This window comes from Strix uralensis, chromosome 34, assembly GCF_047716275.1.
Source record: "Strix uralensis isolate ZFMK-TIS-50842 chromosome 34, bStrUra1, whole genome shotgun sequence".
Classification (NCBI taxonomy): domain Eukaryota; kingdom Metazoa; phylum Chordata; class Aves; order Strigiformes; family Strigidae; genus Strix; species Strix uralensis.
This window is the reverse complement of record NC_134005.1, coordinates 2,289,059-2,315,100: the sequence shown is the minus strand read 5'-3', so window position 1 is coordinate 2,315,100 and position 26,042 is coordinate 2,289,059.

Genomic DNA, 26,042 nt, shown 5'->3' with positions numbered 1-26,042 from the left:
TGTGCACCAATAAAGTAATTGCACCTGACCAATTCCTGTCCACCCCAGAGCTGGAGAGGCCCGTGCACCAGTGGAGTATTAAAAGTTAATCTCCAAGTCCAGACACACTTACCTGAAGTGCAGCACCAGCATAGCAGTTTTCCTGTTTAAATGCATGGGAGGGCAAGAAGTTTTCACGTTAAGTCTACTTACAACAAAGGGCTGAAAGTAGAAGCTAGTTGGCTTCTTGGCCACTTGGTTTGGAAATACATTGGTCATAAAAGTTTTGAATTTCATCTGAAGTAGAGTGCTTTCACTGACATGTTCCTGATCTTTAAGAACATTCTGGTGTTGGAGATGTATTAAAAAGTTGATATTCTGCCCATTAAAGGAGTTTTACTGGGGCTTTTTTGAGTCAGTTGTAAATAGGTAATCTAACAGGAGAGCTGTGCTACAGTTAAGCAGCAGATGAAGTGCTGCAGAGAATGGCTGATTATGGGAGAGCGGTGGGCAGGGGGTTCAGAGAGGCTGAAACTGCAAACTGCTGGTTAAAAACAAGATTTGTAGTCACCTCACTGGGAAACAGGGTTTGGGGCAGAGAGTTGCTTCTGTCAGCACCGAAATGTTTTGCTGCAGTGCAGAAGCTGGTCTCTCTCTGAGGACAGCGCTGGCAATGTTACACTTCTCAGACAAGCAGAATCTAGAGTAGAAGTTGGTTTTGCAGCTTTGGTGTGTTGAATCCAGAAGACTGTTTCCTCAAATATGTATGTCTTACTAATACAGAGATCATTATAGTAATCAGTATGGGGAAGCTGAGCGTGCTTACAGAGACCCAGCAAACAACTGCAGAGCTTGCACTGCCCAGATAAATTGATCCATGACACCTATTGTCTGATTGATCTCTAATGGATGTATTTCTTAATGGGGTGTTTTAGTTGAGAATGCTGGTAAGTGGCATTATGGTGTGTCTCATTATACACAGGTCAGGTTCTAATGCTAATGGTATTTCATACTTAGAGTAAGCTTGTAGCTTGTCTCAAATATTAAACCCTTTTTCAAAAACACAGTTCTGCAGCTATCTTCATAATACTGCCAAGTACTTTAGAATTTCAGAAGATGTTGTAAACCCCTGTACCTAGCACATTCCTGGTCCGATGTGCAATACAAGCTTTTGTTCCATTTTGCGAAGGGTAATGCTGTAAACCAAATAGGGTTGTTCAAGGGTTTTGCCTAAGGTCACAGGTCTGTAAAAACTGGAAGTAGAGATCCACAGTCCCCTGATGTTCCTGTCTGCGATTGTGCTTGAGCTGCTTGAATAGGTATTATGTGAGGTCCCGTTTTAAATACGTGACCCACCCTCTCTGGGTTGCCCAGGGAGGTTGCAGATGCCCAGTCCCTGGAAACACTCAAGTTCAGGTTGGACGGGGCTCTGAGCAACCTGATCTAGTTGAGGATGTCCCTGCCTATTGCAGGGGGTCGGACTAGGGAGCCTTTAAAGGTCCCTTCCAACCCAAACCATCCTGTGATTCTATCTCTGGTTCAGGTTGCTTAATTCCACAATTGTTTTTTTCCTGCATTCTTCATAAATTTTTCAGCCCTAATTTTTCCACACATGTCCAGTGTTAGGCTGACATTTGGGCCTTCTCTTCCCCTTAATTTTTAGTATGAGCATACATTATTTATCACTTGGATGTAGGCAAGAAGAGTAAGCTGACTGCACATTTCTTCAACTTCTTCAGCTCAGTGCCATCTTTAAAATGTGCTGTAAGTCAACATAAAACAGCTTCTAGCACAGGGCTGATTTTTGTGACTGGTGATGGAACTGAAATATTTGGATCTGCCTAGGGCAACTTGACTAGGGAAAATTATTTGTAGAGGCAATTTTGCCAGTAAGAAAGGGATTTCAAGATAGGTGCTTGTAGAATACCATTTTCCAAAGTATAGGCGAAAAACTGCAGTCTTCAAGCAGTAAGATAGATGAATCAACTTAGAACTTAAAATGAGTACTCTTTCTTCACAGCTCTGAAGGGAAGGTGATACAGTGACCTCTGTAAAGTAAAGAAGAAGAGGACTCAAGAAAAAGTAACATAAAATAATGGTACTTTTTCCTGAAGAGGTGCAGGATTTGCTTTATGCAATCACTGTCGCATCTTTCTGGTACAAGCTGTTAGTTCCAGTTACTTGGACTTGGTGGAAAATTATGTTGTATTAAGGCCTCAGCATGTGAGGCCTGGCAGAAACCCTTTACCACTGCAGTGTTACCAGGTAGTGGTAGCAACACAGAACAGTCATCTTAAATTGGGTCAAGATTTGTTCATCAATGGAATATGATTCAGGGTCTGGGAGTTTCAGAGATAAAGCCCATGGTGGCGGGATCACCTGCCTGGACTACTGTTAAAACTTTTTGCTTAGCTCTCCTTGTGCCAAGGCCTGCTTTGGTCTGCAGTTAAAGCCCTGCTGTGTCCCACACCTGCTGGTTTTATTTACAACATGAAACGCTGGAGTTCCATTGTCTTTACAGAGACCTGTTCCCAGGCATACAGTTCTTGAGTTGTTTTGTTCTGTTTGCTCATCTTGTAGCTAGGGAAAGCTTAGGTTCTAAAAGGAAATTATCCTCCACAATCTCACTGGGCAGCGATATGGAGCAAGGAGGTAAATGCTCCCTGGGGCAGGGGGAGCGTAGGTTGTGGGATGGAAACCCAGCCTGGCAGGGGGTTCTAGGTAGGTCGTATCTGCAGACAGTCTCAGGACAAGGGCTCTCTATTCCTAATACACCGATGGCTTTTCTCAGACAGGAAACTGGATACTCTTAACATCCCCTCGCTAGTGTATTACCTTACCTGTAGAAAGCATCATGAGACACATGCTCGGCTTGTGTGTAGGCTGCAACTAGTGATCTTTCATTTCTGGGATGTCCAACTCCAGATGTTGGTCTGGAGCAAGTTTTAGTTATGTGCTGAATTACCATATAAAGAACAAATGAGTGCTCACCAAAGCTGTTACCTTTGTCCTTTTGGACTGTGGATTATAGGTTAATGGTTTTTTCAGTTTGAAGCATTAGATGGCTGAGTTGACTCCATGGGCACTTTGTTTTCAAAATATCCTCAGTCACTAGAGGTGGTGAAGGTCAGTCTTGCTCGACGAGATTGTCTGATAAGCAACTTCAGTGCATTGATGCACTGTGAAGAATCAGCTTAGCGACTGGTTTGGAAATGGCCTTTCTGACCCTTATGTAGCTCACATAGTGTGAGCAACTTCATTTCAGACTCTAGCACAGGTCAGAAGTGTGGTTCTACTGATGAGAAGTTCCAAATTGGACCTGTCTGTTAAGCACGCCAAAGCATCCAAGCCATATATCACCATATCACCAAAAAAAGATATTTTGTAAGGAAAGGCTGGTAACCAGTGTTGAGCTGAACCCAGCTGCACCTCACGGTGTACTGAGATGCTGAGCAAATCGGCAGAATGCGATACTATAAAAAGTTGACTTCACCCATGGCACTGCGATAAGGAGATGAGTTTGCCTGGTGAATTTGAACATGTATGAATCTAAGAAGAGTTTGAAGCTTGCACTCCTTGATGATTTGTTGACTTGTGGAAACAATTTATCCTTCAGGCCTGCTGCTCCCTTTATGGTCCCTCCTGCTAGGGGGTTCTTACACCACCTGGGCAGAAGGGATGCTCTTTCATAGCAAAGGACTTCATTTTAATATAGGTGAGAAAAACCAGTTCTTTAACTCCTTTAAAATCAGATGTGGCATATCCTGTTGACTAGGAAACAAGACCCCTTTCAGAAATGGTTTTAGGAATGTGCTCAGATCAGACATGCCTCCTGAAATAGCTTACATGGGAATTTGAGCAGTTTTTAAATGATTCTCCCTAAATATATTTATCTGGCAGTGTCTTCAATTAAGTGAAATAGTTCCTAAAAAGTGTAAGCCTTCTAATGAAGTTTGTAAGCTTTGTGATGAGCTGGGTTTTTCTTAATTTGCAGGTTTTGAGCAGGTATTTTTCTGTGAAGATATTTGCCACAATTCGTGTTATTTTTCATCTCCTGATGAATGCATTGAAAGCAACTGCCTTTTATTGCCAGCCTGTTTCCTGGAGATGATTTGTGTGCAGTCTTTAAATATAAATTTTTTTTAAATGGTGGAGCATATTAGGGGCTCTTGGAGCAGCATATGCTTAGACTCTGCATGATGTCTGTGGGTGAAAATTCTGTTGGATGAACAGGAGTTGTCAGCTGCAATGTTGAAGTGTCCTCTCTCGCTTGACTCCAGTGGTTGAATTGGAGAAAGCCTGTGGAGAGCTGAAGCATGAAACTGTTTTGAAGCAGATGGAGTAAAGTAATTGGAGGGTCTATGCATTGGTGTCCTAATAGTGGGAGGAGTTTGACACACTGAAAGCAAACCAGGCTTTCTTCTTTTCATCCAGTGGGTAGTGTAACTATTGATTTCTTGTCACAGTGGCTGTGACAGTAGCAAATGAGCTTTCCTTCACCAGCATCACAGCTTAGCTTTTAAGACCCATCAGATAGTTACTTGAGGCAATCATTACTGTTCTGCTTTGATTTAAAAGAAGTGTAATAGCTGGTGATTATGATAATGACCCTTTCAATCTCTGAACTTGCCCCTTGTGTTCTCTCAATCGACATGTATTACTCATTTAACGCAGTCTGTTGATAATCACAGAATCATAGAATCATAGATTGCTTTGGATTGGAAGGGACCTTAAACATCATCCAGTTCCAACCCCCTGCCATGGGCAGGGACACCTTCCACTAGCCCTGGTTGCCCAAAGCCCCATCCAACCTGGCCTTGAACCCTTCCAGGGAGGGGGCAGCCACAGCTTCTCTGGGCAACCTGTGCCAGTGTCTCACTGCCCTCACAGGGAAGAATTTCTTTCTTATATCTAATCTAAATCTGCCCTCTTTCAGTTTAAAACCATTACTCCTCATCCTATCACTACACTCCTTGATAAAGAGTCCCTCTCCATCTCTCCTGTAGTCCCCCTGGAAGGCCGCTATAATGTCTCCCTGGAGCCTTCTCTTCTCCAGCTGAACAAGCCCAACTCAGCCTGTCCTCATATGGGAGGTGCTCCAGCCCCCTGATCATCTTCATGGCCCTTCTCTGGACCCATCCAAGCAGGTCCATGTCCTTGTTATGTTGGGGGCCCCAGAGCTGGACATAGCACTCCAGGTGGGGTCTCATGAGAGTAGAGTAGAGGGGAAGAATCACCTCCTTTGTCCTGCTGGCCAAGCTTCTCTTGATGCAGCCCAGGATATGGTTGGCTTTCTGGGCTGCGAGCTCACATTGCTGGCTCATATTCGGTTTTCCATCCAGCAACACCCCCATGTCCTTCTCCACAGGGCTGGTCTCAATCCACTCCTCTCCCAGCCTGTACTTGTGCTAGGGATTGCCCTGACCCACAGGCAGGACTATGCACTTAATCTTGTTGAACTTCATGAGGTCTGTACGGGCCCACCTCTCCAGCCTGTCCAGGTCCCTCTGGATGGCACATCCCTGCCCTCCAGCCTGTCGACTGCACCACAGAGCTTGGTGTCGGCGACAAACTTGCTGAGGGTGCACTTGATCCATGTCGCCAACAAAAGTGTTAAACAGCACAGGTCCCAACATCAACCCCTGAGGAACGCCACTCGTCACTGCTCTCCACTTGGATATCGAGCTGTTGACCGCAAGTCTTTGAGTGCGACCATCCAGCTAGTTCTTTATTCACTGAGTGGTCCATCCATCAAATCCACGTCTCTCCAGTGTAGAAACAAGGATGTTGTGTGGGACAGTGTTAAAAGCTTTGCACAAGTCCAGGTAGATGACTACAGTTGCTCTTCCCTTATCCACCAACGCTGTAACCCTGTTGTAGAAGGCCACCAAATTCGTCAGACACGATTTGCCCTTAGTGAAGCCATGATGGCTGTCACCAATCACCTCCTTATTTTCCATGTGCATAGTTTCCAGGAGGATCTCCATAACCTTGCTGGGCACAGAGGTGAGACTGACTGGCCTGTAGTTCCCTGGGTCTTCCTTCTCTCCCTTTTTAAAAATGGGGGTTATGTTTCCCCTTTTCCAGTTAGTGGGAACTTCACTGGACTGCCACGACTTCTCAAATAGGATGGATAGTGGCTTGGCTGCTTCACTGGTCAGTTCCCTCAGGACCCACAGATGCATCTCATCAGGACTCATGGACTTGTCCACCTTCAGGTTCCTTAGATGCTCTTGAACCTGATCTTCTCCTACAGTGGGTGGTTTTTCCTTCTCCCAGTCCCTGCCTTTACCTTCTGTGTCTTGGACAGTGTGGCTGGAGCATTTGCCAGTGAAGACTGAGGCAGAAAAGTTGTTGAGTACCTCAGCCTTCTCTATATCCTGGGTGACCATGTCTCCCATTTCCTTCCAGAGAGGGCCCACATTTTCCCTAGTCTTCCTTTTATCACCGATCTGCCTGTAGAAACTTTTTTTGTTGCCCTTGATGTCCCTGGCCAGATTTAATTCTGCAGGGCTTTGTCCTTCCTAACTTGATCCCTGGCTGCTTGGACAGTTTCTCTGTATTCCTCCCAGGCTACCTGTCCTTGCTTCCACCCTCCATAGGCTTCCCTTTTGTGTTTGAGCTTGTCCAGGAGCTCCTTGTTCATGAATGCAGGCCTCCTGGCAGACTTACTGACTTCCTCTTTGTTGGGATGCATCACTGCTGAGCTTGGAGGAGGTGATCCTTGAATATTAACCAGCTTTCTTGGGCCCCTCTTCCCTCCAGGGCTTTATCCCATCTTACCCTGCCAAGCAGACCCCTGAAGAGGCCAAAGTCTGCTCTCCTGAAGTCCAGGGTAGTGAGCTTGCTGTGCACCCTCTTCACTTCCCTAAGGATCTTGACCTCCACCGTTTGTTGATCACTGCAGCCAAGGTTGCCCTTGAGAGTATACAGGTGTTATAAATTTAGACCACAATGGACTATAATTCACTCTTTATTAATTATAGCAAGTAGAATATGAGCAAAGACAGCGCTGGACGGCAGGGGAGTCTGCGCTCCGCCAACTGCCGTGCTGAGTAGTTCAAATAGTCCCCTTTTTATACATCTTTACTTCCGTGCTCATGAGGTAGTGGAGGTACTCCGCGCATGCTTCAGTTGTTGTTAGGGGGGTCGTTTCCTGCCTCCTGGTATTTGTTGAGGCTGAAGTAAGAAGTCTTCCCTCTTTGTCTCATAGTTGATCTTTCACTCATATATCCTTATATGGGCTGTCTTGTCCTGTTTCTTGTCGCTTCCTGGAAATCTGGTGGTTATCTTGCATGAGCAGTATCTGGTTCAGTTTGTGTGAGCGATTACAGTTATCTTATCTCACACAGGCGGCGTCCAGTGGTTGTTTGCATGAGTGGTTTCTGTCGTCTAATTTTACATTGAGCTTAACATAAATCTTAATAAACAATACCTTAGTCCACAGTTTCTCACACAGGACTAGTAACCCTCTGAGCCTACTGGTCACAGAGGATTAAGTAATGAAGTGGGAAGGTTGAGGGTTAAAGGGGCAGGTGAAGATGTTCTGGAAACAGCTTGCTAGAAGTGAGGTGAATTGAACAAGAAAGCAGTTATACTAGCATTCACATGGACCTGTTCACATCCAGGATAATATCCTTTTCCCTTTTCATAGTCCTTTTTCGTATTTCAATGAAAGGTTAATTTGGTTTCAAAAGAGTAGTAAGTATACTGAAGTAAAAACTTTCTAGATGAAGATCTCAATTCACAGTACTTCCTGTCATCATGCTTCATTTTGTCTGAGGGTGAAAGCTTCATTAACGGCAGAAAAGTCTCAACAGGTTTTTTTGCCAGGGTCTTAAGTCTAAAAATGATACTATGAATTTAAATGCTTTTTTGAATTGTTACAGGATACTTATCCCATTTTTTCTCCCCATTTGTGGTTGTTTTCCTAATTCTAACCCTAAAAATGCGAAGCAGAACCAGAATCTGATCTGTAAGCTTTACAGGTAGTAAAACCTGGCCCAACCACTTGTCAGTCACAATTGTGAAATTGCTCACAAGTCACAACATGTTAACGCCTGGGAGTATCCAGAAGTTACAATTTAAATTCCTCATACATAACACGTAGCTGTTTTTATGCAATTACTATTCTGCATTATAAATACGGCTTAGGAAAAAATTATAAAATGTACTTATATATTATTTTTGTTATTTGATTCATGCAGTGAAGCTTTTTAACCTGACAGGCCCATTTACCTGTTTGTTAGCAGGACAGCTAAACCTGTTTGGATACATTTCTAGGGAGTATTTGCTGCAGCAGAAGCAGCCTTCTAGGGCTTGGAAACTTATTGTGTAGTGCCAGTTTATTGGTGAAATGCAGGTGAAAATAAAAATAGCTGACGGGCTGAGAAGAAATGAGATTGAGTTTTTGCAGGGTCACATAATAAATAGGCAGTGAGAATAATGATCAGTTTTTTAACCTGAGCAAAATGCTTTAACAAGAACCCCAGCTTTCTTCACCTGTAGGAAAGTTTATGAAACAAGTGAATTTACATTCTTCTTATGAGCCCAAACATTAACCCGATTGCTGAGTAGGACTCTTGGTGACTAAGTATGTTGGTGCTAATTAGCAGCTGGTTTTGATTTGTGTGACTGGCAGAACAGTGCAGTGCAGTTGCTTTACTTGCTTGCTTGGGGGTAGTCTTTTGATTTGCAAGAAAACAAAGTCTAAACACATACCTCCTTTATGAACATCAGTTAGGAGACCTGGTAGTAACCTGCTAATATGGGTAATTACATCCGGCTCTCTCATCTCGTTCTGTCTGTCTTTAAGCTAGTATTTTACAGGCAGATTAATCTGAGTTATATTTCCTATAAAGAACCTTCAGTGAGTTCCAGTGACAATGTACAGTAATGACAGACAGAGGGTTAAGTTATTGAGGAGACATTGCCAAGGCAGCCGATCAGCTTTCCCCTTGGTTTTCAGTAGTAGTACTTTTTGCTTAGTACTGCATCAAGGATACAGTAAAAATACTTTCTACACAGTATCTTCTGAATTATACCTTGCTGTTAAATTTCAGTGGAATGAGTAAAACCTACCACAATGAAAAGCAGCTTTCTCTCATTGCAGATGACTGAAGTGAACTGTAAGTGATGGCTGGGCAACTGGAGTCCTAGGCAGAGGTTTTTAAAAAATATTTATGTACACCCAGAAGCATAGCATGCACCTAGGGAGAGAGGAGTTCTTGGGGAAGAGGAGGTAAAAGTTGACCAGGACAGGATGCTTCTAAAACCGAGATGTGATTCCAGCATAGCTGAGCTGTGCTCTGCTTCGGGAATTGTCATTCCCACTATTTGAGGGGAAGACAGAATAGCAAGTGAAAACAGAAGGTGATTCAGTGCTTCTTCCTGACTTCCCTTTGGCATCTCATGTGATGTAAATTGCCTAAGAAACAAATTTTATTCCTAGAACTTGAAGCACTAAAAGGTGGTGGACATGAATAGGAAAAAAAAAATGGTTTTGCTTCTCTACTTTCAAACATGAGAAGAAAGCAGTGAGGGCTCAATACTCTAAGCTGATCATTCTGCAGACATGCCCTTTAAGTAATGAAACTGTAATTTTGCTTTTCTTTGGTTTTGGTTGGTTGGTTTGTTTGTTTATTTGTTGGGGTTTTTTTATACCTGTGAAAGCTGACAGCTAGAATGGGAGAAGTCCTGAAAGTATTTGAAATGGTCTGCTGTCAGGGATGACAGCAAGGCAAGAGAAGGCTCTGCTTCACTAATCTCTGCTGCCTTTCAGCAGATTCTGATATCACACTGACTTGCTAAGGTGACATTTTCACTGTGTATCAGAAACAGATACCTGTCAACGGGAGAAACTGCCAGTGCCCTGTTACTTCTGAGAGTGCATCTATGTCATGGCATAGTGCTTTCCTAACACTGCAGTGAATAACATTGGACTTGACATGTATCATTTAGCTTAGATTATTTTAAATGTGCTGAGAAATAGTTTGTGATCAGACTTTCTGAACAACTTGCAAGAAATTAAATGCTATCCTGATAAAAAAATGGAAGACAAAAACAACTCACACAATGCATGTTCAGCTGTGTTTCTTCTGAGTTATGATTCAAAGCTCCTTGAGATCAGGCAGTGTCTTGTCATTGACTTCAAATGACATTTATTTTAGATGCTTCATTGTGATTTTTTTTTTTTTTTAAAGTACCATTTAAGGTTGGTGCATGAAATTATATTTTTTGGAACATCTGAATTAATAATACCTTGCAGTGCTCATGTGCCCCTCCAGTAAACATTATCTTTGCTGGTTGCGAGTCACTGCCAGTCCCTATTGTTTATTATACAAATATAAAGGGAAGAAGTAGGCCAAGTCTTAGCTGAGTAAAATCTTGAAGCATGTATTTCTTAAGATCCTTTGTATTTCTGTATTTGGTTAAGCTAGACTTGAGCATGTGCTTAAATTTTGCTGAACTGAGGTAAAATTAATTCCCTGACAACTGAATGATTTCCTCATGTTAAGAGCAATCTCTATTTTTGTATTTTAGTTAAACTTTCTAGGATAGAACTCTGAATTGGTTGTATTGTGGACTTGCTATGGGGTGTCTTCCCACAATTGAACATTCCTGCTCTTAGCTGATAACGTATTTGACAAAGAGGTATTGATAGCTCACAGCAGCTTTGATAGACTACAGCAAACTTACACGTACCGGTGCTGACCCCTCAGGAGCTGGCTAAAGCAATGTGACCTTATCGGTGCGTTTGAAATCTTTTCCTTTAAGCTTCGTAAATGTTTATGGCTGTTTGAATTTAATTGTGATTCCAGCTGTTCTGCTGATCACATAATACTGAGGATGTGTGCTTGCTCTGGCAGGCAGTGGTCTCTTAGCCCACGGCATGTGTTCATGTCACATAGAGACTGTTTTGATAATGCTGACACAGGGGTTTTTCTTTCAGGAGCAAGAGGTAGATAGAATGGCTTATCACAGTGGGACCCTGCAAACTTACACTGCCTCGTCAGTTCAGTGATACTCTTCTGGTATAAAGGTATACCCCAAAAATTCTAGTAATGGGTAGATAGTTGCTTTACCTTCTGTTATGTCATTGAAACTTTGACAGGCAGTGGTGTGCAGGAGTTCTGATTTCTGAGAGTACATTTCTAAAGAACACTGTTGTAAGATGGGTCCTGTTGCATGTGAAGTTAATTGTATTAGTTGGGATGTAGGGGCTATGTTCTGTATAGTGTGGTGACACCACCCCATCAGGTTTTACGATGACCTGTTGATAGGGTGGTCATTCCCAGAAGAGATGACCTTCTCAGAACGTCTTTCCCCCTTACTGCATTCTCTTCTCCCCATTTCTTCAGCCAACACTGAACAGAGCTTTAATGAGGACTGGACGCCGGTATCAGCCTTAACTCAGGTGCAGCATTGCTGTGAGTGTTAATTATCCAAGCAGTCAGTACGGGTCTCAGTCTGGAACCACTACCCGTTTGTATCCAGGCTTTTGGCACAGTGGTCATCTGAAGTCTCTCGTGGTTCGTGTCCAGCTGGTCATTCTGCAGTGCCAGCTGGCTGAACCACAAGACCAATTACAAACAATACATACCTTTATTTCTTAAAAAATACTGAAATATAAGATATACAAGTATTTATAGACTGCTTGAATTTTTTGAGCAGTAACTGGACTGGAGTGAATTTGAAGTGCAAAGTGATATAGCTAGTAATTAAAATGTCAGAGTTACAGACGTGGTGAATGAGGGGAGAAGTGAGCACGCTCTTAGGAGATTGCTGGAGCATAAATCAGTTTATCAGTATAAAACAATCTGTTTTGTCCTGGTTATGGCCCCATTACTCTGGTATCTGAGTGGCTCACATTCTTGACATGCATCTTTAAAACATACTGGTGAAGTAAGAAAATACTATCATCCATTTATTTTTGAACTGAGAAATGGGAGAAAATGACCAAGCCAAGATCAGAAAGGAAGTTTGTACAGGTTACAGTCCTGGGACACAAAAGGTCTTGGATTGTTTTGCTGCATGAATTTAGTTATGTTAGCGAGCTTTCAGTTGGTAATGTTCAGGTGCTGGTGATATCTTCATTTCAGATCACCTTTGTAGCATGTTGTGTTTGTGTGTGAGTTGAAGCTGTTATGACATCATGAGTCACGGGGCCTGAGGCAGTAGAAACAAAAGCCTGAACTGAACGAAGTGAATCCTAAGAGTGAGTGTTTAGTTGTTGGTTAGTCAGGAGATCACTAGAAGTAAGAAGAATATGTCAGTTACTCTGAACTTAAATCTAACATTAGAGATGGAGTTAGAAAACCAGTATGAGATACTTCAAGTGTGGGGTTTTGATCTAATGGGAGTAGAAGTAGTTCTTTGAGTAGACTCAAAGAAGTCTAAAACTGTATATATTAACATTGCTTATTATCTATACAACACAAAGGCTGTGAATGCACCCCTTGGAGACAGTTACATGGAATGAAGAGTAACTTTCTAGGTGGCATATGAGATAAATTGAAACAGCTTCCTCAAGGGCTTTAAACAGAAGACAAGTATTAGCTGATAATTAGCATATAAATTTCAGTTTGATAATTAGCATATAAATTACATCTTGAGAATTGGAATGAATGGTTTTTCAAAAGGCTGAGAGATAAAAGCAAATGACAATGGCTACTACCATCTGATTTAGTCAGACTCCCTCCCTCCCACAGCCACATCTAGGCCATACATCAGGCAACGCTTCCATAGAACAAGAAGACTTCTGCCTTGGGTTATGGCAGGAAGGGGCAGATTCATCCTGGATTTACTCTGAATGAACTTCATAGCATCCCATGGAAGACTGAAGAGGGTGATGGCAGAGGGACCCTGCTCATAGGGTCATTCCAGGTGCAGCTGCATTCATGCTGGCATACCAAGAAGAAGGGGCTAAGCCGGGAGGGCCATGGCCTGTTGTGCAGACTGGCGACCACCGACAGGTTTGGTTAGCACATGTGTCAGCGGGGAGCTGTTGTCCAGTCTCACTTGGATTTATTTTTTTTCAACCATGATAGTTAGAAACTTGCCTTGAATTTCTGCTGAAAAGCATCAACTTAATTCTGTACTGCCTAGGGTGTCTATTTTATATTGCAAGACTGAAGAAGTAATTGAGTTGTCACTAGCGCAGTGTGTTCCAGTGCACAGGAGGGCACTTGTGGTGTAAATACTGTGGTGGTGTTCGGAGAAATGTAAGGTAGGAAAAGTGGGGCCCAGAAAATGTCACTGAAGTTCCTGTAGGCTGGTCATCTTCAGAAATACATGAAAGAACTTTTAACAGTGTTATGGTTACAGACTAATGTCCAAGAGTCTAGTGAATGAGTGTGGATCTTGTTGTGAAGGAAAGCCCACTTGCATGCCGTCATAGCACATGGAAAAAAGGCTTACAATATGCTATTCAGAATAGGAAGTAGGTCTCATAATCTGCCATGTGGCTTATGATGGTGATAACACTTGGCTTATCAGCAGGTAGGTGGCATTGCTAAGAACATGAAGGCCACCCTTTCTAAAGAAAAGATTAAACAAGGTCTCCAGATTAACTGTACAAAAAACTACCTACGTCTAAACACAGTTCTATGTTAAAAGTAAAAGGCAGGTGTGTTATATCATATATTGTTTAAGCCAAGAGTTGCTTTGAAGTAGAGGAACAACCAAATGAAGGTGTTAAAATTGTCTGATCAGAGTAATTAAGTGAAGAAGCAGATGTCAAAGAAGATGTAAAGGGAAAGAAACAGGAAGAGCAACCGGAATGAGAAAGTTCAAAATTTTCATCTCAGAATGAAGATGAAGGAGTTCCACAGTGGTCCTGTATAAGGAAATTTTGTGTTAGTGCAAGCAGGGGGAAATGCTTTGAAAGGGAATATGCTGCCAAGGCAGGTGGATCAACTGGCTGCAGAAACAGGGGCCTTCCCAGGTATCAGGCAATGCATTGGTCCTTTCTCCCTCCCACAGGGGACAAAAGAACAACTTACAAAGGGCACAAGTAACCACGGGATTTCTCAGGGGCTTGAAAGAAAAAGAGTTTGTGAGGCGCGTGCATCCTGAGCCTGAAGAATCGCAGGGCATCACTCAGTGAGTGGACACTCCTCAGCGCACCCTTAGCAGGTCCAGGTGGCGGCTGTCAGGGCTTTGTTTGCAGCCCGTGCTCTCTCTCAGGAAACAGCCCCGGACTGAAAAGCAGCCAGGTGAAGAGGTGAGTGGGATGAAACTATTTTATGTATAGACATGCAAAATTAATGGCTTCTGTAGTCATGTACTGGACAGAAAATTCAGTGATACGTCCTGAATACACTGTTTAGAAGTTCTCTCAGAAAATCCTTCATCTCTTCAATAAACCTCTGTGCCCAGATACACAGAGGAAAAAGATGGACAGACTTCCTCAATTTGAGCAGAGGATGACTTTCAAGTCCAGGAGTGGCCATGGAGATTGGAAAAGGCAGTTTAGTGTGAGAATGAGGAAGAAGGCAGCGAAGGTGAACGTGGGAAAAGTGAGAACTTTTAGGAAGTTTAAGACATCTATTTCATTTTTTGGACCAAAAGAGTAAGTTTTAGTGCATGTGTGTTTGTGGATTATGCGCGTTATATTTGCTATATAATATCCCCCTGGGGAGGGGGGAAGGAGACAAATGCACGGCCTTTCCTACCTGCTGTGGAGCACCTGTTGTGTCCCTTTTGACACAGGTTATTTATATAGTAGGGACAAGGGTGTGATCAGATTCACTGGAGCTGCTGGCCGTTGACTTGTGTGGACTCTTAAGATATTTAAGAGGTTTGCCTTCCCTGACAAGCGCTTGCTGTGTTGCTTATACCCGTGTTAAGTCTGGATTGCTTTTGTGTTGGTGAGCCTTGCAGTGTGGTTCGTCTTAGTGCTGCGTGGTTTGATAAATGTGACCCAGAGGATTGTCTGCTGTCTGTGATGAGCTGTTACAATCAGCATCGTGGTACTCAGCAGCTGAGCCTGTGGCTGGGGGCTACACCACATGGCATCTGAATGCTGCACTTAATTCAACTCCTGTGGGCTTGGATTTCCAAAGTTGGCAGGAGGGAAGATGTTTTCTATCCCTGTTTTCCCCTGGTGTGTCCTCTCTAGCAGAAAGCTCGAGCAGTGAATGATGAAGCTGAGCTCTCAGTAACTGGTCCTGGCGCAGCTGTAAGTTCCTTTTTTTTCCTCCTTTCTTTGCATTTATGTGCTAGGGACATCTTACCAATTTTTACTTCCAGAAAGCTGCTTTTTACCTTATTTTTATTATAATTACCATTACTTCTCTGAATGGGACTTTTGATCCTCAGCTTTAATAACACAAAGCTAATTTCTGCTACTGATGATGAATAGTGATAGAAGGAGTTTTAACTTCATTACAGACAATACTTTGTTTTGGTCCTTGTTATCAACCAAGACAGGCACTGTAATCTGTATCCTGGCAGGTAGCCCTGAAGCTAATATATATCTTCTTAATATGTAAAATATTCTGGGACTTCATACAGGTTTTTTTTCTAAAAGTGATTGTGATGGCAATCACAATTTATGATAAAAATTGTCAGGCTTTAATGCTGAGACAAAATGTGAACATAATAATCGGATTTTTCTAAAAATTGTCCACCTTGGGTGTTAAATCTCTTGGCTTTTAGTGATAACAGTCCTGCAGGATAGTGCAATTCATAATTCTGAGCTGTCATTTTGGGCTTCTGCTTCCTGTGGACTCCAAAAGGGTTGATTAAAATTAATATTTTTTTTTAAGATTTCCCTAAGAAAAATGGGGAGCATGCTTAGTTTAAGTAAAATGTTCAATGCTCAAGCAAAAATCTGATGCAAGAGAAGTTCAGAGGCCTGTGGGTGGGGTGTTATACAGTGTTAAGCTCTTTCTAAAAAGTTCTGGGTGTGTGCTGCAGACATTTATCTTCTGCCATAAGGCCATCATTATAATTTAATTCAGCCTTGCATGTTTTGAAAATACAGAGGAAAACCTTTTGTTCCTTGTTGTAGCAGTGTCGCAGATGAAAGTATTGACACGGTAATGGTTTAGTAAAACATCTAGGTTTATTAATAACTAACAGCAATTTATTATTACAAAATAATTCAGAAATACTGAAAGAAAGAAAAGCGACTTATTCACAGATTCTAAAATGACAAGATTCGCACTAACTTACTTAAGGGTACCTTAATTTATATATATATATATATGCACATACACAAAGGGGACAAACACACGGCAACAGAGGTGTTTGGATTCAGTAGAATAAACACACAAGAGTTTCAATTCCAAAAGGAATTTTAAGCTGTCTCAGGGAAACAATGTTGACAAAGACTGAATATGAAGGAACTCGAGCTACTTGTGGTGGGGCAATTCTTACCCCCCCCCCGCCCCTCCTTGTTGTGCTGCTGGGTGCTCCGTGTGATTGCACTCACAGCCCCGAGCTCCACCCCAGTCTGTGGAGATAAGGACTGATAACGGTAACGAGCCGGCTCTGCCCTCCCTTGTTCCAGCCTTATCTCTCTGTGCTCGGAATTGATGCCTTTCTGTAGCACTGAAAATAAAAATGTCCGCCCCCCTGTTCCAGCCCCGCACAAAGCCACCAGTGCTGTGATTGCTCCTGTGGCACTTTGCTGGAGGCACCAATGGCATGTAGCACTGTGGGGAGAGGTGACTGCACTCTGCGACAGGCCGGAGGAGCGGAGGGAGCTGTAACCCAGCGGGGACAGGGCTGGTGTTCAGAAGCTGTCTGGGCACAGTCCTGGGCAGGAGCTCGAGGGAGCCCTTCTTGAGCAGGGGGTTGGCCAAGATGATTTCCTGAGGTCCCTTCCAGCCTCCACCATTCTGTGTTTCTGTGGCGTGCCAGAGTCTTACATGTGTACGGGGGCCTCTGAACACAGAGGAGAGGGAGAGCTCAGGGAGCATTTCGGGAGAAAGTACCAGCTTCTCAGGATTTCTCCTGCAGACCAGGAATGCCTGTGCTGCAAAGTGACAGTGATGTGGCCGTGCAGCCCTCGCACCAGCTCATCCAAGCAGGCCGTCCGTGGCTCCATTCTTTGGCGTGAGCTGTTCCCAGGACTGCGCAGGCTTGGAGAAGTTCTGAAGCACCAACTGCTCGGGCATCTGCCATGGGGCACAGGTAGGACCAGGCTGGCGTTGAGCTCAGCCTCATAGGAAGGCTTTGCAGTTAAGAATGCACAACAAGAGTGAGACCCTTTGCACTCAGATCTGTGGGGTGGTTCCTGCTGCACTGTGGTGTCTCCCGAGCCCCAAGGACTCTGTAACCACGGTGGAACTGCAGCGATTTGGTGGTTTCTATCACTGCCTCCTTTTGCATTCCAGCACACAGAGTACATGACCTGCTTTACTTTGTGCAGCAAAGTTTAAACAGTAATAGTGTGTGGTACATCTTCACTGATCAGCGGGACTGATGTTTGAGAGAGAGTCTGGCTCCTGTGATGACAGCAGAGAACCTGCTGTGCTGAGGTTCCCTGAGGTGATTCCCCTGTGAGATCCGTACGGGAGCAGGATGCCTTGTGTGTTGTATGTGTGTGTGTCTGTATCTGTGCGTGTATTTGCAGGCTCTAGCTGTGGACAGCCCTTAATGCTACCAAGATTTTTCTAGTATGAAGATGTTATAAATGTTCTTGAACATCACTGAGATTTTAAAATTAACACTCGCAGCTTAAGTTCTTATGCGGGTTTTATAAGTTCTGTGGCATCACTGAGCAGGAAAAGGCTTCTTAGCTGTGTGTTTAGATGCCCACGGACAGTGAATGAGGAGATGAAATTAGCAAATATCCTTTTAGTCTTCATTAATTGTTATCCTGATTCTTCATGTTGTGCACAAGCTGATCCTGGTTTTAAGATGTGGAAGAGATAATGTAGCCCCTGTTGTATCATGAGGCAGTTTTCTTAGTTGTAAAATTTGTGCATGTGTTACCGAAAAACTCGGAATAAAACTTATCAACACCAATTTGATGTAGATAAGCAGACACTTCTTTATTGACGGCCGGGTGCGCGGGTGAATCACCAACGACGCACACCATGCACCAAAATCATACATCTTATATAGAACTCATTCATACATACTTATTATGTATTCATGCATAAACATAACAATTCCTGGAAATCATTATCATACTCTCCTCCTATTTCCGATTCTGCGCCGTAGAGTCCAGAAACACCTGGAAATGGGTCTGGGGTGTAATGTGAGTCGGTGGGTAATGAGTCGGTGGTCGCGATCTCCCCCTGTCGGAATTACCTATTGCCTGAGGACACTGTTTCTTGGCTTAAACTTACATGTTGCTTCAGCCGATTTCCCCATTTTTCCATTAATTTAGATTCTGACATCTCTCTGCATTCTTTCAGGTTATTAAATACCTTATAAGTAAAAGTTATATATATAAATCATCTTGAATCTTAAGCCTGTTATCTAGTTCTAAATGTTCCTACTAGGTGATTCTGACCAATTCTTTCGGCCTTGGTACAGGGCTGTACAAGGGAGTTCGTAGTAGCCTTGGTTCCTGTATAGAGTGCAAATGCAGCATAGGATTTTTACTAAATATCTTCTATATTCCTATTAAAACTAAACAAATTAATACTAATCTATATTAAATCAATAACATATCAAATCAGTAACATTTCCCCCCTTTGAAAGTGTTGAAAATCATTTCAATACTTTCACATCATCTTGCAGCACTCTAAACTGCAGTATTTGCTTCAGTATACCTTGGTGGTGGACTAGGACTATATTCTGGTAGAATAGTCGGAACCTCTCTCATGATCATGCGATTAACTGCAATTTTATTGGCAAACTGTTTCTTTAAGCAGTTATAAAGCAGCATGATCATCAGAAAGACAATTAGTAACAGAAACAGGGTTTTAATTATAGATTGTAGCCAATAACTCAGATTCCATCCTAGCCCTTTAAAAAGTTTTCCCAGCCAATCTTCTGACATATCTTCTCGGATCTTTTCTGCTTCCTTTTCAATTTTACCTAGCAAATCTAAATCGTGTTCTACATCCTGAGTGACATTTGGGATGTGAATACAGCAGTGGTCTACAGTGTCCTTGAGATATCCACATACTCCATGTTCTTTAAGTAAGAGCATGTCTAGTGCCATCCTATTTTGTAAAGTCATTCTAGAAGTTGCCTGCAGCTGCATGTTTAATTCCTTGAACCCCTTCCTTGTAACATTTGCCAATTTTTCTACCTGTCCTGTCAATTGATACAGCCATTCCCTATTTCTATACGAGGCTATGGGATTCGAAAGAGATTCAAGAGCCCAACCAATTCTTACTCCTGTTGATGGCTCATTCTATACATCATCATCATCTGTCTCAGATCTCTTGGTTCGTTTTAATTTTAGATTTTCCAAGGGTCCCCTAAATGGTGATTTCTTCCAAATTGGGCACAAGGTAGGCATGCCTAAAGTAACCTGTCTCACCTTACCATCTAATGGTAGCTGAGTTGTCCAGGTTCCGTCACTCAATGCCCAAACTAGATGTCCCGGACTTTGAAGGGTAGTTTTCCTGCAACTGAACAAGGTTCCTCTTCTAGGTGTGTATGCACTGGTTAAATTAAGATTATTTTTAAGACCTCGACAATAACAGCCAAATTTTAAAGCCGCTGCCAAAGGAGGAATTCTCTGAATTAGTGAATTAGTACTGCTGCAATCATACACCTTTTCACACTTCCACCATGACACTAGTTTGTCTTCTCTTGTCCTCAGTGAAGTGCTTTTATCGTTCACTGAGGGTAGGACTGCGAATTCTTTTCCCTCCCAAATAAAACACCAAGGGGTTCTAGCCATATACTGAAACTGAGAAAATATAGACATAGACCATACCAAGTCCCACTGCTCCTCCTTCTGTGTATCTTGTCCCGGTTTGTTACACTGCCATTCCATAATACTTTTGCTTTCATTGGTTTTAATCTGTACGTCATAAGAGCACCACCCTAACAACCCCTGCTCTGGACCTACTCTCAACCCTAATCCTAAAAGAGACATTGGTGTAAACCGATGATTCAATAATTTTAGGCACTCTGCCTCTCTACCTATTGTTTTCCATTGTTTTCTGATAACCTTTATTTGCTCAGACCATTGAGTCACTGGCCTTTGCTCACAGTAAGTGGATTCGTTTTTATGTTCCAGGTTGGTCAAATTCATAGTTAAGATTCCCCAAGGAATAGATTCACCTGCCGCTCTCGGTATTGGTAAACAAGCAGTAATCTGTGTGACATTCTGCAAATTGGCAAATCCCTTAATCAATCCTAACATCAAATTTTCTTCAGGGGTTTTTCTGGGAACATTAATCAATTGTTCTGTTTCTATTTGTCTTTTGTTCCTCACCACCAAACCAGTCCACACCAGTACTACCTGCCAAGCTAATACAAAGAGAATAATCACAAACTGATATGAAAAATTAGACATTCTTCAGAGTCAGCTTTAAAGTCTCTGGGTCGCGGTTAATAACCCTCCATGAAGTAGGTGCCGCCTTCACCCGAGTATAGTGTATCCAAGCATCTGATTCTGCAATCTTAACAGCAGTAAAGGTAGTCAACAGTATCTGGAAAGGTCCCTTCCAGCGTTCTTGCAGAGGTTCGGAAGTCCACGTCTTCACATAGACATAGTCTCCTGGTTGAAAGTCATGCACAGGATTTTCAAGAGATAATGGTCTGTTCCACACTATCGCGCTCCGAATTGCGGTCAAAGTTTTTCCTAAGGAAAGTAAATAGTTATACACATCTTGTTTCCCTTTTACATGCATGTTTGGATTTGGTTCTGGGGATTCATAAGGCTTTCCATACAATAATTCATAAGGACTGACTGAGGTACCACTCTTTGGTTGTACCCTAATTCGCAATAATGCCAATGGAAGTGCCTGAGGCCATTTCAAATTAGTTTCTTGACAGATTTTACTTATTTGTCTCTTTAAGGTCTGATTCATTCTTTCTACTTTTCCACTGGATTGTGGCCTCCATGAAGTATGTAAGTCCCAAGTGATACCCAAAAGTTTGCTAACATTTTGAACTATTTCAGCAACAAAGTGTGGTCCTCTGTCAGAGGAAATTCCAATGGGAACCCCAAACCTTGGAATTATTTCTCGTAGTAACCACTTTACTACCTCTTTTGCTTGTGTGGTGCGACAGGGAAAAGCTTCCGGCCATCCTGTAAAAGTGTCAACCCCCACCAGAATGTATCGATATCCGTTCTGCTTGGGTAATTCTGAAAAATCCACTTGCCAATAATCTCCAGGTTCAGTACCAGATCTTAGTCTACCCATTTGAACCCTTTTCTTGACCACTGGATTATTTTTCAAACACACCTCACATTTTGCAGTTATCATTTTAGCCAAACTTAACATCTTAACTGATACCACTTGTTTTTGTAAAGAAGTCACTAATGCTTCTGCTCCCCAATGACATTCTTGATGTCTGGTTTGAACTATTTCTCTCATTAGAAAGGGTGGAACTACTACTTGTCTAGTAGGGGTTACCCACCACCCAGCTAAATTTTTCTTAGCATTTAATAATTGACCCAACCTGTCATCTTCCTCCGAATATTTTGGTTGTTCCCTAGGAAGGGTTATTGTTTTGGACGGAATTAGTGCCATCTGAAATGCTCGCTCCTTTGCTATTTTTCTTGCTGTTCGATCGGCAAAATTATTTCCGGCAATTTCCTTCGTGTTTCCAACTTGATGTGCTTTACAGTGCATGATTGCTACCTGTTCTGGTTTTTGAACTGCTTGTAATAATTGTAAGATTTCATTTTGGTGCTTAATATTTGATCCCTGAGAGGACAATAATCCTCTTTCTTTCCACAGAGCTCCATGGACATGTACTACCCCAAAAGCATATTTAGAGTCTGTCCAAATATTTACTTTCTTTTCTTCACTTAGTTCTAGAGCTCGAATTAAAGCAATAAGTTCTGCTTTCTGAGCTGATGTAGTACTAGCCAATGCTCTTGCTTCTATAACTGTGGTGTCTGTTGTTACCGCATATCCAGCGTATCGGACTCCTTGTTCCATAAAGCTGCTGCCGTCTGTAAACAATTCCCAGTCTGGTTGTTCCAATGGTACATCCTTCAAATCTTCTCGGCTGGAATAAACATACTCGATAGTAGCCAAGCAGTCATGTTCCAGCTGTCCTTCTTCCTGTGTGGAACTTAAAAACACTGCAGGATTTACCAGGTTAGTTGTTTTTAAGATCACGTCATCTTGTTCAGTCAGCACTACCTGGTATTTCATCATCCGGCTCGGAGATAACCAATGTCCCCCCTTTTGTTCTAAAACAGTTATCACCATGTGTGGGACATAGACTGTTATCGTTCTTCCCAAAGTCAATTTCCGAGCTTCTTGTATGAGCATTACTGCTGCAGCTACTGCTCGGAGGCAGTTTGGCCCCCCTTTACTCACTGTGTCCAGTTGTTTGGAAAAGTATCCGACTGGTCATTTCCAGCTTCCTATCTTCTGAGTTAGCACCCCCAGTGCTAGGCGTTGTCTCTCGTGAACAAACAACTGAAAATCTTTGGTTAGGTCCGGGAGTCCTAAAGCAGGTGCAGACATTAAGGCACGCTTTAACTCTGTAAAAGCCCTTTGTTGTTGTGGGCCCCACACAAAAGGAGAGTTCTTTTGGGCCTCATACAACAGCTTAGCTATTAGTCCATTGTTCAGGATCCAGAGACGACACCACCCTGTCATTCCTAAAAATGCTCTGAGCTCATGGCTATTTTTCGGCTCAGGTATACTGCAAATGGCTTCTTTACGATCTTTTCCTAATTGCCGCTGTCCTTTTGAAACCTCAAAGCCCAAGTATATGACAGTCTGGCATGCTATTTGGGCTTTCTTTCTGGATACTTTGTACCCATTCAGTCCCAGAAAATTCAAAAGGTCAATAGTTACCTGTATGCAGGTAAACCTCTCTTCTGTAGCAATCAGTATGTCATCCACATATTGTAGAAGTAAATATCCAGGCCTTGGTTTGTCCTGTTTCCAGATCTCAAGCTCTCTTGCCAGCTGATTTCCAAAGATTGTAGGGCTATTTTTAAATCCTTGGGGTAGTCTTGTCCATGTTAACTGCATCTTTCGCCCAGTTTGTGGATTCTCCCATTCAAAGGCAAACAGTTTTCTGCTTTCCTTCTCCAAAGGTATACAAAAGAAGGCATCTTTCAAATCAAGCACTGTAAACCACTGATGAGTCTCCTTTAATGCTGTTAACAAGGTATAAGGATTTGCCACTACAGGATATATGTCCTTGACTATTTGATTTACTGCTCTCAAGTCTTGCACCAATCTATATTCACCTGAGGGTTTTCTGATTGGTAAAATAGGAGTGTTATACTCAGATTCACACTCCTCCAAAATTTTATACTCTAAAAATTTATCAATCAGCTTCTTCAGCTCCTGTCTAACCTCTGGTTTGATTGGATATTGTTTAATTTTTACTGTCCCTGCATCTTCCTTTAAATCTATTTTTACAGGCTCTGCTAATTTTGATTTACCAGGGATGCCTGTGTCCCATACTGTAGGGATTACTGCCGAATCCACCTCTGGTGGAATTTCTTGCTCCTTCACCTTTTCTTGTATCATTAAGATCTCTCCTGTTTTCGACTCAGGTATTTTCAAGAAAAGTTCTCCTTCCTCAAAAACAATTTGTGCATTCAATTTAGATAACAAATCCCGTCCTAACAAGGGTATCGGACATTCTGGTACATACAGGAATTCATGTGTAATTATTTTATTTCCAAACTTCAAATCCAGGGGTTGCAGGAATGGCCTATTTTCTTCTCTCCCTGTTGCTCCTACTATATTTGCTGTTTTGGTTCCAATTTTTCCTTTACAAGTATTAAGCACCGAGAACGTCGCTCCCGTATCCACTAAAAATTTAACTTCTTTTTCTCCCAGCTTTATTACAACCAGAGGTTCAGCTGGGCTCCCCTCCAGTCCCCGTCAGTCGTCTAAAACCATTGTCCTGGCTATCTCCTGGTGAATATTCCCATTTTTAGGACACTCTCTTTTCCAATGTCCTTCCTCTCTGCACAAGGCACATTGATTCACTCCCAAGGGGGTGTTAAAATTCCGATTGCCAAAATTCATAAATCCTCCCCTTCCACTGGCTCCTCGTCCTCTCCTTCTACCTCTTCCTCTGCCTGCTGTTCCTGTCATTACAGCCAATAATCTATTTTCTCTGGTTTTTCTTTCCTCTTTTTCCCTGTTGTTATATACTTTCCATGCTGCCTCAAGCATTTTATTCAGACTTCTCGAGTCCTCTCCCTCAAGCTTTTGAAGTTTCTTTCTTATATCTGGTGCCGATTGTCCCATAAAGATCAGAGCCAGTTGTATTTGAGCTGCCTCTGTCTCTACCCTCAAATCAGTGTATTTTCTGGCTGCCTCTTTCAGTCTCTCCAGGAATGCAGAGGGAGATTCATTCTTATCTTGTCTCACCTCATATAATTTGGACCAGTTCAAAGATTTAGGCATAGCATGTTTAACCCCATATAAAACCCATTTCTGATACCGGCTCAGTCTTTCTCTGTGTTCCACAAGATTTGGATTCCACTGCGGGTCCCCAGACGGAAAATTCTGCTCTTAACAGCCACTTCTGCCTGTGCTTTGCCAGCCTTTAATACCATTTGTTTTTCTGTATCATCCAGCAAGTTATCCAGGATCACCTGCAAATCACTCCAATCTGGATTCTGCGTCCTAATTATAGTGTCTACCACTCTGCCTACCCGTTCAGGATCTTCTCGATATATCCCTGCTGCCTGCTTCCAAGCCATCAAGTCTGTGACCGAAAAAGGCACTTTCACATATACTGGCCCATCATTTCCAACTCCCTGCCGCAGAGGAGCGATTGTTTGTGTTTGTTGTCGGGTCCTCCGAGAAATAGGGGTATACATTACAATGTCTGACGGTCCTTCCCCCACATCCTCTATTCCGCTACTATCTGGTTCCCCCACCTGTTCCCTATTCTCTTGGCTCTGATTCCTTTCTCTCTTAAGAGGGGATATATCTAACTCTGGTCCTTCATCCTCTCTGGGAGTTATTTTCTTTAAACACTCCTTTTCATGGGTACATTCAGAACAACACTTTTTCACCTTCTTATTATCAGAAGTCATGGACATTACCAAATTATCTTTACTAGTTATCTTACATTCTTCCTGCCAATCTATTCTTCGCCTTAAATAAAAGAATAAATCTACATATGGTACTTCACTCCATTTTCCTTCTTTCCTGCAAAACAGCATTAACTGCAGAATGGTGTCATAATTCAATGTCCCATGCACAGGCCATTTCTCCTGACTTTCCAGTGTATACAAAGGCCACCAATGATTACAATATTCAATCATCTGACTTTTTCGTAAATCCTCATGTAAATCTCCCCAGTGTGCCAATAAACATCCTAACGGGGAGTTTTTTGGAATTTTATCATTTACAGCCAAATTGCCCACACTTTTACTCTTAAACAAATGAGTTAACTTAGATGCCATGGTTACTCACTTCACAGTATAATATACAATCACTCAAATCTGCCGCTTCGTTCTTCTCCAGCTGCACCTCTCACAGGATAACAAAACCGCAGATCCGAACTCCACACTCGCTCCGTACTTATTTGTCCGTCTCAAGCTCACACACACCCCCTCACAATTATTACTTTAAACACAGGAATATAACATACCACTATACAACCATTAATCTTAACCCGGTATACTATTAAACAAACATAAAATTCCGCAACTCGAGTCCTTATCATATCATCGAAAACACTATAGCATATAGGTTTTCATTACTCCAAATCCCATATATTCCACTATTGTCCGACCCTGCAATAGCTTTCGCTTATGTCTTACGGGCAGACGCCTAGGCTTCCAATTCCACTAGGATCCTTTAGTCCAACCCTGCGCAGGTTTCACTGCGTCTGACAGGCAGACTTATACAGTGGGACTCTAACCCACTCCCGAGTGGGACTCTAACCCACTTTCCAAGGGTGGGACTCTAACCCACTCCTAGTACAAAAGAAGTGTCTTACCAAAATCCAGGGAACGTCGCGAAGAG